Source organism: Mus caroli, chromosome 4 (assembly GCF_900094665.2).
Source record: "Mus caroli chromosome 4, CAROLI_EIJ_v1.1, whole genome shotgun sequence".
NCBI lineage: Eukaryota > Metazoa > Chordata > Mammalia > Rodentia > Muridae > Mus > Mus caroli.
This window is the reverse complement of record NC_034573.1, coordinates 50,971,352-50,981,716: the sequence shown is the minus strand read 5'-3', so window position 1 is coordinate 50,981,716 and position 10,365 is coordinate 50,971,352. Positions and strand designations below refer to the sequence as shown.

Below are 10,365 nucleotides of genomic sequence, written 5' to 3'. Positions count from 1 at the left end.
GGTAAGAAGGACACATGCTCCACTATGTTCATAGCAGCCTTATTTATAATAGCCAGAAGCTGGAAAGAACCCAGATGCCCCTCAACAGAGGAATGGATTCTTGTTCTTTATTATGTATTGTGTATTGTGACCTAAAAACCCTGCCCTATATTGAGAATGAGAAGCTGGGCTGCTGGTGTCCCCCCTGCAGAAGGGCAGCTCAGTTCCCAGCCCAGATGGGAAGAGCACAGAGCTGAGCCCACGCCACTGATCAGATCTTATCTCCCTAGTTCTTCCACCACTCAGTTAAAGTAAAAAGACAAAAGTCTCCTTCACCTAATGGTTCATCAGCTGAGAGCCCTAGAAGAAATTAAACATGTAAATACCAAGATGGCCACCAGCTTCCGCAGCGGGAAAATGACTCTCAGCTGGTAAATATTTTGGTAAAACTGGTCAAGGGAGCAACTTGGCAGCTGGTGTTCTTTGAAATGATGGAGCCACAGTATTTCAGCAGTGAGAACATTACTCTTTGATTGGAATTTGATGACCCCACCCCACCCCACCCAACACCCCCACTCACCCACCCCCCTGCTCACACAAGCAGCATTTAGCAAAGCCGAGGCTGATGATGCTTCCCGCTCACAGACGCTGTTTTACATCATGCAAATGACCAGCAGGGAGGATGGTTAGATTTATTTTCATCTTTTGATTCTACACCATTGGGTAAGAGTTTGTACCACTTCTTCATAGGCCCCCGAGGCAAAGCTGTCAGCCATTTCCAGAAACAAAATAGAATACACCTTGTATAACATTTCTAGAGTAAAATACCTGCTTGATAAGTATTGATAATAAGGGAACCCTTAGGGAGACTTAGTAACTGGGAATCCAGCTGGTGGCACAGCTTGATGCCAGCCACTCATAAGACAAGGGCATTTGCATAAGAAAGACACCATGAGGAATACAGCAGTATAAAATGTCTTGGCTTTTCCCTGCTGATGAACCAAGAACCTGAAGCTTGGTAGGTCAAAGGCCTTGGGGGAGAACCCAATGCGAAAATAGATATGGAATTAAAGCTAAATGCTTGTAGTTATACCCAAGGATAAATGCATCTCTCGGCCCTCAGCAGAGAGATCTCTGCCCTCTAGTAGATGGTGATTAACAGAGACCAACCATTAGTCACTGTGCAGAGCATAAGAGATTACAGAGTGCTCGTGCCTAAATGAAATCTCTACATCACACTCTTTCCCGAAAGGTTCAGGGGTCATTAAAGAAGAGGAGGTGACAAAATTCTAAGAGGCAGAAGCCACTCACAAACAGTAGTTTTCAGTTGCACCCATTAACTCTCAGCAGCCTTGACATCAGAGGCAGAACCTGAGCGAGACCAAACTAGACAAAAAGCCCCACATGGAGGGCTGAGGTGGTCATGAAGTCCCTCCCCTAACTGAGAATCTGTTGACAGCTGGTAGCTGTTAGGAGAGGGGAGCTCAGCTGTCTTCAAGGATTCAGACTCAGGGAGGTGGCCCATGCTCCAGTGGATGGCCCTATACCAAGGGCACACTGGCACCACTAAGTGGGGTCTGTGGGTTTAAAAAGGGGAAAGAGAGAGAAGAGAGCACATGAAATTGGGAGGAGATAGTAGTTATGGAGACAGAGGTTGAGTTAAAGGGTGGACTTGACCAAAACATAGTATATGTATACTGATATTCTCAATCAACAAAAATGAGCATTCCAGCAGAAAATGTATACAAGCCTTTTTGCCGCCATTCAACAGTAGCTGGTACTTCCAGTGTGATCTCTCTCTGCCCTTAGGCCCTCAGTCTTTCTGGACTTGCTCCCCAGAATTTGCTTTGGTCACATCCCTTCTGCCATCTCTGACCTGCTGTGGCCTCTTCCCATTTGTGCCAGTTTAAAATCCTTCTAGAAGCCAGGAATGGATGCTGCTTTTTTTAACTTATGTCTGTGAGTTACAGACCTGTCTGGTCTACAGAAAGAGTTGGATGATGGCCAGAGCTATGTAGAGAGATGCTGTCTCAAAAAAACCAAACCAAATCAAACCAACCAACTAACCAAAATCTGCTCAGAACCAGACTGCGTAGGGTTGAGTTCTAGGTGACTCCACAGTAGCTCTGCCACGGTGGGTGTGTGTATTAACCCCTCGTGCCTACATTTCATCATCTACAAAATGCAAATTAGAACTAGTATTATCAAATAAGGTTGATGTAAGGGGTGAGACTGTATTCCTAAAATAGAGCCAAATCCATCCATCCCCCTTCAGCAACCTGGAGCTATCAGCTATGCATCTCTCTATTGGGCTCGCCAGGGTAGTCAACATGAGGCCCAGAGGCTGCATACAGTAGAAAGCAGCTATGAATTCTGCCCAACAAAAAAATTGTACACTTACTTAAAATTTTTTGAGTTTTTTTTTTTCTGTAACTTTGTAAAGGATATTATGTCACATGTTCAAAGGTTAGACATTCCTTCTTTGGGTAGAATTCTTTTTAGGTTTGAGGACACTTCGGCAGGGTTCTCACAGTTATTCATCAATAATAATTAATATTTGCATCCATTAACTCTGACTTTAAACTTGAATTAAATGATTAAGTGTGAATGCATAGGACCACACACATCTATTTTATAGCTTATATACTGCTCCATTTTTCTACTTCTACACTGTACTGGGTGACTAACTTGATGAAGTAGGGGAGACATTCCTCCACACTCTCCACACTCTCTCACACTCTCTGGCCATTGTTTCTAAGTGACCCTCTCAGCCTGTTGGCATCCCAAATCCATTATCAGGGAGCAGATCCTAGAACAAGAGGCTAAGCGGTTAGGACTTACTGGGACTGAGATCCCAGGGGGTTGACAGGGTCATCTGTTCCCTGCTGGCGACACTGGAAGTGACTATCATTCCCTGTACCTAAGGGAGATCTCCATATAAGGGAAGGCCAAGCAGGCCTATGAAGCTGCCTGGAGTGTTTCCTGAGGCTGTGTAGCCTCCAGACGGACGAAGGGAGGGAGGGAGAGAGGGAGGGAGAGAGCAGCACCCTGGCAAGGATTCCAGCACACTTCATCTAATCCCAGCCATAACAAAGCATCAATTGTTACTCCAGAGCACCGAGCTTCTTGAGATGGTCAAAGCCTTCCTTCTATCTTTTTACTAGCTGGGGGCAGTTGGCTTTCTTGCACTGTTTTGGATGAAGTCACAACACAAATAAACTGCATTCTGGCCTCAAACCCAAAACTAGAGTACAGTGTGATCACTGCCAGGGCAATTGAGGCGGCCATGTAAATCAAAAGCAGAAGCCAGGAGCCCGACAGCTGCCCCTGGAAGGCTCCCGAGAGGAAGGCTTTATTGTTGGTCACTTTCCCCTCAGTGTGTTTACTGCTCACAATCCAAAGACTTTCTCCTGTTTTTCTTTCTTTTTAATTGTTGCTAAAAATCTAGTAGCTGAGGATAAGAAGATGGTTTGGTGGTAAAATCTCACAGAAACGTGAGGACCTGAGTTCAGAATCCCTAACATCTACATAAAAAGCCAAGTAAGCAGAGAGTTTGTAATCCCAGCTCTGGGAGAGGTAGAGACTGGAGGAATCCTCCTGCTTGGTGGCCAAACTGCCTAGCCACATTGGCAAGCTCCAGGCCAGCCAGGCAGGGACCCTATCTCAAAAACTAAGGTAGAGACATCTGTTGAGCGGGATACCTGACATTGACCTCGGGCCCTCCTACACGTGCTCACAAGCATGAACACATGTCCATTGTAAAATGATCTACCAGCTGAATAATGCGTTGGACATCTAAGTGGGATTGAGGCTGGGAAAGGTGTGAGCAATTTATACTCTGCCATTCCCCTCTCGCCCTCCCTAGAGATCAAGTGTGTGAGATAAGTGTATGACATGTGTGTGTTTACATACACACACCATAACATACATACATACATACACCCACAGAGACACTCACATCCCATAATACACACACATGAGAGGGAGGGAGAGAGAGAGAGACAGAGACAGAGACCAGAGGTGACTTCCGAGGTTCAGGAAGGAGAGAATGGGGGCAGCATCCCCTCAGCCAAGAAATTATCTCTAAGAAGAAGTGAGAAGTGTGAACTATGTGTTCCATCCATGGGCATGGTGGTGTACACATGATATGAACCTTCGATCCTCTTAAGCCTTGAACTCAAACCTTTCCCTGAGGACCAGAGCAGGTAGCACCCCTGGGTCCTGATGCAAACCTTCTATTCTCTCCAACTCAAAACTCAGAACCTTTTACCGAAGACTACGTGGCAGGTAGCATCGCAGAGACTGTGAGGTCCTGACATTACTATGGGAACACTGGCCGTTCTCAGAACATTCCTGGAGTCTATCACTAGATTGCAGCAAGTGGCTCTAAGGCATGATGAAGCTCTATGGGGAAGAGGGAGACTCCAACCACAATTTCCTCGATTTATCTCCACTGAGATGATAACACGGTGACCTGTGAGCTTAGCTCCTCTTGCCTTCAAAGTCCTTATGAATTTATAAACGGCACAGTCTAGCATAGACCCCCCCCCACCAACCTGCTGACAACCTTCTGCTTCAAAGCAGAAAGATGCCGAGGCTGAGCTATGAGAAGGCTGTCCAACTGCGCTGTGATACTGTGACTGGCAAGGCTGTTCTTCATCCTGGTGATTGTCTGGACTGTGAGAAACACGTTCTGTGCGTTGGCCTTTATCATGATTCCTATTCTGATTATTCTTAGGAACTTGAAATGGCTTAAATTTTTAGGTAGAAATTGCAGTCTTTGCTCTTTAAAGCCTGAACTATTTCTCCCATCATCGATGCACACTTTCCCCTCTTGTTACACTCTGAGGGAAATTTTTAATTTATTTTTTCCAATAATGATTTAATGCCAGTGCTCAGCTTCACTGTTATTTACCGCCTAGTCAGAATTTTACTTTCTCCTGGGTTTCTGGAGTTCAGACTTAAGAGTCCATTTTGCAATTCTATTGTGCCTGGTCTATGTTTTACCCCCAGCCCTATGTTCCTGTGGTTTTTCTATTTCTGCTTTTATAAAGACACAAACTAGGACACAAACAAAAGAACACACAGATCAAGGACGGTAAAGAATATACTTTGTCATTTGCTGGAACTATTCAGTAATCGTTGCTGAGTTTTTATGACAAGCAATATGCTAACGCTCAATGGTGGGGACAGAAATGCAAACAAGATTTGTCTCTGATTGTCAAAGTGCGTGTGTGTAAATGTGTATGCAGTTACACATTGAGAACATCATGATCAGGGGCTGGGGAGATGGCTCGGTTGGGGAAGTGCTTGTTCTGCAAGCATGAGGACCTGAGTTCGGATCCCTAAGCATCCACATGCAAAACTGAACCAAGCTGCACTCTTTGTAACTACAGCCCTGGAGAGGTGGAGACAGGTAGTTCCCCGGGACCTACTGACCAGCCAGCCCAGCCCAGCCCAGCCCAGCCCAGCCCAGTTCCAGGCTAATTCCAAGTAAAGTGAGAGAGCCTATTTCAAAACAAACAAACAAAAACCAAACAGCGACAAAAAGGTGTCCAGTGTCTGAGAGGTGACACACAGAAATAACCTCTGGCCTCCACCTACATGTGCACAAACACATGCGTGCACATATACATAGTAACACATGTACAACAGCTACATGTTAAGAGTAAGGTGATGTAGCTCAGTGGTAGAGCGTTTGCCTGATGAGCCTCAGTCCCTGAGTTCAAGTCTCAAACCTGGGGGAAATCTCTACCATTAATAATCATAATCGTGATACAAGATAGAAAGTGTTAATTTTCATTAAAAAGGCTTAAATCTTGGGAGCTAGGGCGATGGCTCAGAGGTGACTAGCATTGACTGCTCTTCCAAAGGACCCAAGTTCAATTCCCAGCAAGGATATGGTGGCTTAGAACCATCTATAATGAGTTCTGGTGCCCCCTTCTGGTCTGCAGGCACACATGCAGGCAGAATATATACATAATAAATATAAATATGATAAATTAAATCTTTTTGTAAAAGGCTTAAATCTCAAAAGCTATTGAGAATGCTCTGCATTTCAGTTTGTTTCCTCCTCGTTTATACAATCGGTATCTGCAGCACATTTTCTACTAATTCTAAGATGAGTAGTCACTTTCACAGTTTTGTTTTTCAATGTAATTCTTTAACTAAAGTAAGTGCTCCCTATCGTGCCCCTCAGCAACCACGCTCAGGATGGGGCTGGCCCTTTTGACGCCCATCTTTTACAGCTGCGGACAGCAGAGGAAGAGTATCTGGAGGTGTGATGACCTCACGGCCATCGCTGGAGGACAGGTGAAGGGACACCTATTACCCAGGCAGCAGATTTACTGCAGCTTGGATTCTTTGAGTTCCTTGACTCAACCTATGTGAAAAACAACTCCAGGAGAGTGTAGACTCTTGTGTCATAGAACCAGAGGAGTACAGACACTTGTGTTACAGAGCTTACTTCTTAGACCCATCTATCCGCCAAGTGGACGGGACCACATTTCCTAACGTGTATTTATGGGAGAGGAGAAAAGATCCCCCTTTGCTTTGCTCTTTTGGGGGGCATCTCTAAAGCTGGTGGATAGAGAAATGAGGGTGGAGGGGAACAACATGTTGGCTGTCTTACAGGGAAGTAGCTGTGTCAGCACAGGAGACAGGAGGCACCCCCCTTTCCTGCCTCTCTCTACTCCTCCCGCCTCGCCTCCAGCTCTGCCGTTCCCTCCAGGAGATCACGGGCTCTGTGACACTGTGTTTTCCACTCAGTGCAGGGTTCTGAGTCTTTCTGAGAAGTTGGATGAGCTACGGCAGGGCTGCGCTCCAGACATCCTTCCTCTGTTGTCCCACAGATGCTTTCTAATCTTCCTTATCCCAAATATGACAAGCATACATCAAAAATAGAAGCAAAGTTAACCGAGCAAGGGCTCAGCATATGGTTATGTGGTCTGGGTCAAAGGACTCTATAATCCTGCGTTCATATTACAAACGCCCTGTAAAGCTGAGACGTAACAAGCCCAGTGGAAATGGTCAAGGTCTGTGGGAGACCCTACAGAACAAAGACAGATGATCACACCGAGTGCTAAGGGAGAAGAGCAGACTTCGTCGCTGGAGCTCAGATGCTTATTCTTTCATGGAGTCCTGAAAGCGAGCTAAGCCTTGTCCTACGTGCCAGAGGTAAGGATAAAAATGTAAGCAAGAAAGGGTTCTTGCTCTCAAAATAAATGTGTGCTCGTGGTGTGTATGTGTTTTTAAACTGCACACAAATGGACTGGAAAGATGGTTCAGGGCGTAAGCTGCATAAGAGTGAGCACGTGAGTTTAGATTCTCTAACCCCCATAGAAAGAGCTGGTTATGGTGGCGAGTCCCTCTAATGCCAGCAACTGGGGAGCAGAAACAGGTGTATCCCCAGGACTTGCTGGGCAGCCAGCCTAGGCAATTGGTGAGTTCCAGGTCAACTAAGGAGACACCCTGCCCCCCCCCAAAAAGAAAAAAGAGAGTGACCAAAAAGGGCATATGACTTTAACCTCTACCTTCTCCAGGTTAATATGCAGATGAACACACCCTCCCTCACACAGAAACACTCACTCTTACTGTATACACATGCACACACACACTAACAACTACCTACTGTATACACATGACAACTGACATACACTGACAACTACCTACTGTATACACATGCACACACACACTGACAACTACCTACTGTATACACATGCACGCACACACTGACAACTACCTACTGTATACACCTGCACGCACACACTGACAACTACCTACTGTATACACATGCATGCACACACTGACAACTACCTACTGTATACACATGCACGCACACACTGACAGCTACCTACTGTATACACATTTGCGCACACACTGACAACTACCTACGATGCGATGCAAAAAGTGTGCATTTCCTTAAGAAGGTCTTCAAACTTCCCAGTGGCTCACTTGAACTTAGAGAAAGGCGTTGGGTTCTTGTCATTGTCATTGTTTGCCTGTGATGGATGTCCCTCTCCCAACAGAATTCAATAGGAAGATACAGATACGATGTTTTGAGTAAGTGACAAGGAATTGAATATCCGAGTCTTTCCACCACATTTCTGCATTCACAAAAAAATTGGTGTACATTGGGTTTTAGAACCAAACCTAAATGATAAGACTGCACAGGACATACAACAGTGTTAAGCCTGGGGAGATTGCTCAGTCTGTAGAGTTCCTGCCATGCAGGCACAAGAATCTGGGTTCCAATCCCCAGAATCCATGTAAAATCCAGGAACAGTATGCTCCTGTAGCCCCAGCACTGGGGAGCAGAGTCAGGCCCAGCCATGAACCTCATTGGCCAGCCAGTGTTGCTGAATCAGAGTCTCAAACATACAGGTGAACCAAGTGATACAGGAAGCACACCCACTTCAACCGCCGGCCTCAGTATGCATATGCAATCTATGTGCATGTATACTCACATACACCCATGTACACAACCTACATATACCATGTACACTAGCAATCACACACATCACAATTCAAAGAGCGTTAAGAACGCTCTTAAAAATGATAAATCAGATTTCATTTCAATTAAATTTTCTGCCCTTCAAAAGGTAACACTATAATAGTAAGTATATAAAATGGGAGGCCTGGACAAAATATACATTATGTGTAATTATATATATGCATATATATATGTATATATTACATATCTATCCACATACTATGTGTAACATAGTAACATAGCATGTATAACATATATAAAAAGACAGTGTCTTTATTTGTTTTCCTGTTGTTTTGATAATATAATCTGACAAAAGCAACTCAAAAGAGAAGGGTTTATTCTGGCTCACAGATTATGAACACATTTCATCATGGGGAGGGTATGCAGGTGACAAGGCTTGAGGGAGCTGGTCACATCACATCCAAAGTCAGGAAACAGAAAGCACCGGGTGATCATGCTTAGTTCATGGTCTCCTTGTTAGGCAATCCAGGACACAAACCTAGGGAATGGTGCTGCCCACTTTCAGCATGGGCCCTCCCACCTTATTTAGCCTAATCAATATCATTCCTCACAGGCATGCCCAGAGGTTAACTAGTCCCTCCCTGATATGCCTGGAGATCTGTGATTCCAAAGCCTTGACAACTAATAATAATCCTCTCCGACAAGTGAAGAAGAAAAGATGTAGATCTGTCAAAGGACTCCTATTTAAAAGACATCTTTGAAAGACACTGCACTGATTCTTGCAAGCAAGATGGTTCGGCAGATAAAGGTGCTTGCCATCAAATTTGAGCATCTGAGTTCAATTCCTAGACTCATGTAATGAAAAGACAAAACTGACTCCCTAAAGTTCTCTGGCTTCTGGACAAAGGTTGTGGTATGTGTACATGCGCACACGCACGTGCGTGTACACACACACACACACACACACACACACACTAAGTTTTAGAAAGAATGTACCCATGCTAAAAAGCAGATGACACTGTGTTCAACATTAGAACTCAGCAGTAAACTATAAGAGTTAAAAACGGACAATGAGGGGTGGGGACATGTATGGCACTTGTACGGCATGCACAAGGCCCTGGGTGCAATCTTTGGTGTTGGGGTGTGGAGAACCCACAGGAGTGAGATGTATTTCAAGTTTTCCAGAATGATTAGAAACAAACCCACTGAACAGAACCAACTGTCTGCAGGCTTATGGAATAAAAGTACCCTTCCATACTGATAGTGAGAATGTGGAAGAACATCAGCACTTGGAAAAGATGTCCCTCCATGATGTAGCACGTCGCCTCTAGGTGTGCACCTAGGAGTGGGGAAGACAATATTTACAAAAAGATGTGCTAGAGAACATTCACAGCAGCTCTATTCAAAATAATTTTGGGCCAGGCAGTGGTGGCGCACGCCTTTAATCCCAGCACTTGGGAGGCAGGCGGATTTCTGAGTTTGAGGCCAGTCTGGTCTACAGAGTGAGTTCCAGGACAACCAGGGCTACACAGAGAAACCCTGTCTTGAAAAAAAAAAAACAAAAACAAAAACAAAATTCCAGGCAGGAAACAACCTCAATATGAATCAAATGAAGTAGGATGAGTCCCATACTGGACAGAACTCAGCCATGAACAAAGTGGGAGATGCATGGTTCTCTGTGACATCACTATGTACTATATACTAGTGAGAAATGGGTGGTCTCCATAACATCACTATGTACTAGTGAGAGATGGGTGATATCTATGACATCACCCTGAGTGAAAGAAATCAGATTCAAAACATTGTGCTTCCTGATTCTAGAACAATGACCGAGTCAGAACAATGAAACAGTCCTACATGAACTTACTACGGGAACTTACCTAGGCTTACAAGGCATGTCCTGGTTTTACACAACAGCTACAGAGTGTAGGTAG

General features: G+C 44.8%; 1 long non-coding RNA gene across 1 annotated transcript; it reads right to left on the bottom strand.

Annotated features, from left to right (window-relative positions):
* Positions 1–7,084: 7,084 nt before the first annotated feature.
* LOC110292139 lies at positions 7,085–10,064 on the bottom strand. Its single transcript, XR_002377669.1, has 3 exons — positions 7,869–10,064; positions 7,795–7,831; positions 7,085–7,605 (listed from the first exon to the last, which is right to left on the bottom strand). It is a non-coding gene; the product is annotated as an uncharacterized LOC110292139 (long non-coding RNA).
* Positions 10,065–10,365: the final 301 nt, after the last annotated feature.